This window comes from Poecilia reticulata, chromosome 3 (assembly GCF_904066995.2).
Source record: "Poecilia reticulata chromosome 3, P_reticulata-male-v2, whole genome shotgun sequence".
In the NCBI taxonomy this organism is placed as follows: domain Eukaryota; kingdom Metazoa; phylum Chordata; class Actinopteri; order Cyprinodontiformes; family Poeciliidae; genus Poecilia; species Poecilia reticulata.
This window is the reverse complement of record NC_088832.1, coordinates 2,710,125-2,715,957: the sequence shown is the minus strand read 5'-3', so window position 1 is coordinate 2,715,957 and position 5,833 is coordinate 2,710,125. Positions and strand designations below refer to the sequence as shown.

At 37.7% G+C, this 5,833-nt stretch overlaps 1 long non-coding RNA gene across 1 annotated transcript; it reads left to right on the top strand.

Moving 5' to 3' along the window:
• Positions 1 to 3,989: 3,989 nt before the first annotated feature.
• LOC145550989 (uncharacterized) lies at positions 3,990 to 5,450 on the top strand. Its single transcript, XR_014086749.1, has 2 exons — positions 3,990 to 4,116; positions 4,676 to 5,450. It is a non-coding gene; the product is annotated as an uncharacterized LOC145550989 (long non-coding RNA).
• The last annotated feature ends 383 nt before the right edge of the window (positions 5,451 to 5,833 follow it).

Below are 5,833 nucleotides of genomic sequence, written 5' to 3'. Positions count from 1 at the left end.
TGATATTGCTTTGGTAACTTCATTTCATTGTTTTAAACTTGTTATTAACTTTGGTTTTAAAGGTTGCCAACCATGCAAGAGGAGGACTTGGAATGAGGGAGAGGTCCTTGCAGTCAAAAAGCACTTGATGGCATTCATCACCACCTGTAGAGTTCCAGGAAAAGCAGACTGTGATAAGTGTTTAAAACGGGAGCCTGTTGCACTCAGAAACAGAAATTGGCTGGCTGTTAAGTTTTACGTTAAAAACGGCTCTTAAAAACAAAGTTTAAAAACATTTAATTTCATGCTGCTTTTAAGTGCTTTTAGTTAGTCATGTCATAGACATTTCAGTTTGCTGTTTTTTTTAAATACAGAAAGTAGTATATCTTTTAGTTTTGGCTTTGTTGCAGTACCTTTTTTACTGACAGTAATTTCAGTTTGTACTTTTTAAGTTCATTTGTTGGTTTAAATATTTACGGGAAAACAAAGCATACTGTAAAGAGCTTGGTTAAGCAATAAATGTTTATTCTTCAGCATACTTTTTACGCCTTACTCAATCATTTAGTACATAGAAGGAAGATAAAAAAATACCTTTCATCTATTTTCAGATGCGTGAAAAGTACATCATATCTGAGTTGTTGTAGATGCTTATGGCTGTGGGCAGGGAAGATTGTCTATATTATTCGGTATTCTAATGGATCTGAAGATGCCTCAGTGTTCAAACATATGAAAGAGGATGAACGGGGTTGTCTGTAATGTTTGTATTACAATCAATCAGTCAATAGGTTTATTCGACAAAACTCATTACATGAGTGAAAGTGAGCAGACAGAACAAAAACCTTCAAAGAATCCTTTTTTGAACAACCATCTCCAGAGGATTTCAACAGTAGTCCCCGGAACAGAACCAGCCTTCTTTATCAGGCTGTTAAGCCTTTTCAGGTCCCTGGCTCAGATGCTATTTAAACAGATGATGACAGAAGAGATGACACTCTCAACAACAGACTTGTAGAGTAAATTAATCAATCAAGATTACTGCCTGTGGCCCATCTTCTCGTAATTACAGGTTGTTCCTGGATGAGAGATTTACAGTCAATCAGAAGAACACAAAATTATGATATAATTTGCTAGGAAAAGGTTTTTTTGCAGAAATGTATGCATCATTTTAATCCCTTTATGTAATGTCTTTAAAAGAATACATTTAACAAAGCGTAATATGCTGCTCAATACTAGAATTTGACATATCTTGAGTGGCTACTCAATTTCTTTTGTACCAAAGTGTAGATTTCATTGTGCATTGAGTCATAGTGGCTGTCAAAGCACTTTGAACCGGAAACTGTGCTACAGGTACTAAGAATGTAATAAAAACTAATTAGTGTGTATTTATGTCCCCACCCATTACTAAAAACCTGACAAGTCCCCAAGAGTCACCTTCTTATCATGTTTGGAACTCTAGTTAGTCTTATTGCAAATTTAAAGTGATATGTTTGTTCACTGCCCCTCTAGCATGCTACTTGATTTTTTGCAGAGCTGTGCTACTTTCAGAAAGGGAGGTTCCCAGAAAGCATGGTCTTGTCTTTAGTCCCCAGTAGGGCATATAAACAAGGCTAGGTGTGTGTGTGTGTGTGTGTGTGCGCGTGTGTGTGTGTGTGTGTGTGTGGGTGTGTGTGTGTGTGTGTTAGCTGGAGCAGAAGTTAAAGTCATGCTCCCTTTGTATGATATTAACCTTCACTGGTAACATTTCTTGTGATACTGATCTGGAAGGAGATATTACCTACGAGGGCTCATTCAGCTATTCATGGCAGCAGCTGGTTTGCCATTAGCTGCGTAAATCCAGCAACACGCCCTCCATCTAAAAACAGCTCACTTCCAAAGCCAAGTCAGTAGATCACTGGGGCAGCTGCCGGCTGGAAGGCCAGGCCACAGAAATGGTCTTTCATGTTCTACAGTACAGACTTCCTGTTGATTTGATGTGACCTTTTAGGATTGATTGAGAAAATACTGTGTAATGGCAAAAAATAGTAATCCTACCGATTAATTAAGAATGTTAATAACCCCTATAAAACTCTGGATTGAAATATTCCAGTCAGTTGTATGCCAAATTCAGAAGCAATAAGAGAATAATAAGGGTTAGGTAGCAGGCAGGTGCTACTCAGAAAATGCACCACAAAGTTGAAGTTGATATTAATATTGAAGAGTGTAAGTGGCTTTTATGAGAATTAGCATAAAACCTTCATAAACATTAGCATAAGAATCTTCAGAGTCACAAAGACAGTTACAAAATCATCCTTCTATCACCTGAACTGAGGTCCCGGTAAGATCCAGAGAAACTCACCCATGTGTCGCATTAATTATTTCATCTGTTTGGGCTGCAACGATTCCTCGAATGACTCCAGTACCTTGATTATTAAAATTCCTCAAAGAAAATTGATCTGTCTTGAAACTTCGTTAAATTATGTTTTATTATTTAGCGCACCGTGTTCCGCCCGGGTCATTGTTTGTGGTGGGCAGCGCTGTCAGTTCCGCCTATGACTTGTGGCTAAATGCTAGCAGCATGACGTTGAATTTTTCCAACATTTCCGGTGAGAAAGAGGGAGAGAGAGTGTACTCAAATATTCCTTTGCTAAAGCTGCTGCTGACGTTCTCACTAAAATCTAAATCTAGACTAAAATCCTCCTGTTTCTGCTTTTGAACCATAATAATTGGAACTTTGATCAATATAGTTGATGTGTATTGATGATCTTGACGATGGCTCTCATCAAAATGTAATGTCTGTCACAGGTTTCTCAATTGTTGACTTTGACACATTCTGTTTTTATGACTTCTTGTTTCTATGATGCAATGCTCATTACATCATAAATGTGATTGACTGATAGGATCAGGAAAGCAGTTGTTAAAAGCTTCACTACATTTCTACAAAAGTGTCGCATTACTCGTTACATCCAAGTCGCGTTGCTCTTTTTTTCCGTTAGAATGTGAAGTTCAGGGACTTAAGGTGGCGCCGTAAAATCCAAGCAATAACGTGACTCAGTGTCTGTTGTCACCCATCGCTTCCCCCTTTACTCGCACGCGGGGCTCTAGACATGCGCAGTGGTTTCCTCTGAGCGGGAGAAGATGTCTGTCTAATCGTCAGTAATATAATAGCTGCATAAATCATATGGCGACATGTAAAATCAGCAGCGCTTCGTTTTCACAAACGGTGGAACTTCGTCCAACTTTTAGCTTCACTTGGAAGGAAAGCTTAAAGAAAGGTAAGCTATGTGGACGTGTTGCTAGCAAAGCTAGCTGTACAGAGACACATGTTGCATCTGTGATGAAAAAAAGTTGTCACACATGCGCTGAATTATTGTGTGGAGGTGTTAACTAAGGTGTCACATTTATGGGACAACGCTGTGACCAAAGTGCAATATAGTGATATGACATTCAGGAACAATCAGATTCTTCTGGACGGATCTTTACTGATTAAATTTATTTCAGCTCTAAGTATTTAATATCTAGTTTGTTTATGGGAATGCGGATCTTTCAGATCAATTTGAGAATTATGATGCATAGAATCACATATCTAAGTCTAAACTATATTACAGAGTAAAGACAATAAAAACATGCTTTATCTGTGGCATTGTTCATTAAAATGGCACATTTCTGATGCATTAAAATTAAATACGATCGGTACACTTAATGATAACAGCGATTAGGTAATCCATTCAGCAAAACTTTTACTCTTAATACTTAAGTATTTTTAAAAGCCAGTACTTTTTTACTTTTACTTAAGTACAAATGTTAATGTGGTAGTTTTACTTTTACTTAAGTACATTTTTTGAGTACTTTCTCCACCACTGGTTAAAAGAGAACAATGAGAAATCCAAACTGTGGCATTAATGGAACAACGAAGACATGAGTCCGTCTGGTCAGATGAAACCAAAATGGACAACTTTAGTCTAAATCAAGATGCTGAATGGTATTATAAATTCAAATTCAAAAATACTTTATTTATCCTATATTAACTCATATTAATTAAATTTTTTCCCAACAGCTGTGAAAAGACCTCCTGTAGCAGTCTGTATTACAGCAAATATGAAGAAACCTCTGACTGATGACACTCAGGATGGTCAGGGTTGTCCATTACTTTCTTGATTTTAGGTCACATCCTCCTTTGCACCATCAAATAAGTAACTGTAGAATCCTGTCATTACAGTATGAGCCAGAATGCAATAAAATGCAGTACACCAATTTATCCAGAGTACACTGATAAATTGTACACTGATGAATTGGTGTACTCTTAGATTAAGAGTAAGCTTTTTAGTGATTATCTCAGTATTTTACTGCATTTTGTGCTCATAAAGCTTTGCTGGTGATAAATTGGCCCCAATTTTCTATATTTTGGGAGGTCGTGATCAGCCGATAATTAGATGTGTAGCCCATCTTTTCCACTGATCCTATCTACCTCGGCAAACGTCTAACTATCAGCCACTTTCCTTTTAAGTGCTGTGAGAGGTTTGACTGACTGTTATACATTTTTTGGTCTGAAATGTTGCTAAAAATAGTTTGGTCACTATTGTTATCGAGCAAAATTGGAATCGGCAGGTCAGGCTTTTTTAAAGGTCGGCAATCAGCCATTGAACAACATCCATAAAAAATCACTTAAAATGTACTTGTACTTATTTCCTTTTTTTCCTGTTTCAACCTTTTTTTTTTACAGCTATGTTGACAACAGTGTCAATCTGAAGAAGTAGACATTAGAGTCTGACGACTCCGTGGTGAAAAGTGTTGGATGGCAGTCCTGATGTTCCTCGTTTACACCAAACCGGGGGATTCTGTGTCATAAGCCGCTCAGTGTTTCCCAGAGACTCTGGGTGAACGGGACTGCATCAAAGTCTGACCTAGCTGCACAGTGCGGATCAGAAGGATGTTGAATTTATTGTTATCACTCACTCTGCGCTTCCTTTCTCCACTTCCTTTTTCCTCCCGAAACAGCAGCACTGCGAAGCAAAAGCCCTCGTTTATAAGTGTGTGTGCTTTTGTTTATGTTACACATCCAATTATTGTCTTTTACTGACCTGATTTTTTTAAAGCTAAACTAGGATATCAAAGTTGATTTGTTCTGAAGTCAGATTGCTCAACACAATGGCCCTAATGGCTCTTTAAACTTGTGTATTGTGTGTGTGTGTTTATTGTTTTAAACCCAGAAAAAGGCCTACCAATTCCGTTCCATCTTTAGCTCCATTGTGGGTGAAAACCTGTTATCTGTCCCAGCCTGTGCACGGCTGCCTGTACAGTATTCCAGTGTCCATGTGCTGGATTGACAGGTCTCAAAAAGACACTAACGAGTTGACTGTAAAGTCGTTTTAATAGACTTTAGTTTTTTTCCTGGTTCTTTTTCTTCCTCATTCAGATAAACAGAAGCTGGACGACATCAAATTCTTTAAATATTTTTTTTTATTCTCGATTGTATATTAAAAGACAACTAAAAGGTTTCACTGTTTTGTTTCATAGACTTTCCATTTTTAAATTGATGACTTAATGAGACTGCATGTTGGGGATTGAACTTTCTATTTATCTATTCACTGTAACATTAACGGGAAGCTCAGAGAGTTCAGATTTTTGTGCAAACTCCCATCTTTGTCATCTTTGGATTGGAAGTGTCGGGCTGTTTATTTTATTTAATCTTTTTCTTTTCATTAAATCCTTGACATTTCTGCATAAAGGTGGGTTCACATTAACACACCAGCAGAAGCGGGGACACACTTGGTATACACACCATTTAGAGCCCATCCACATGCCAGGTGCTGCTCTGGAGTGTTTTCACCCTGACAGATCAAAAACAGACTTTCATTAAAAAGGCTGGAGTTATTATGTT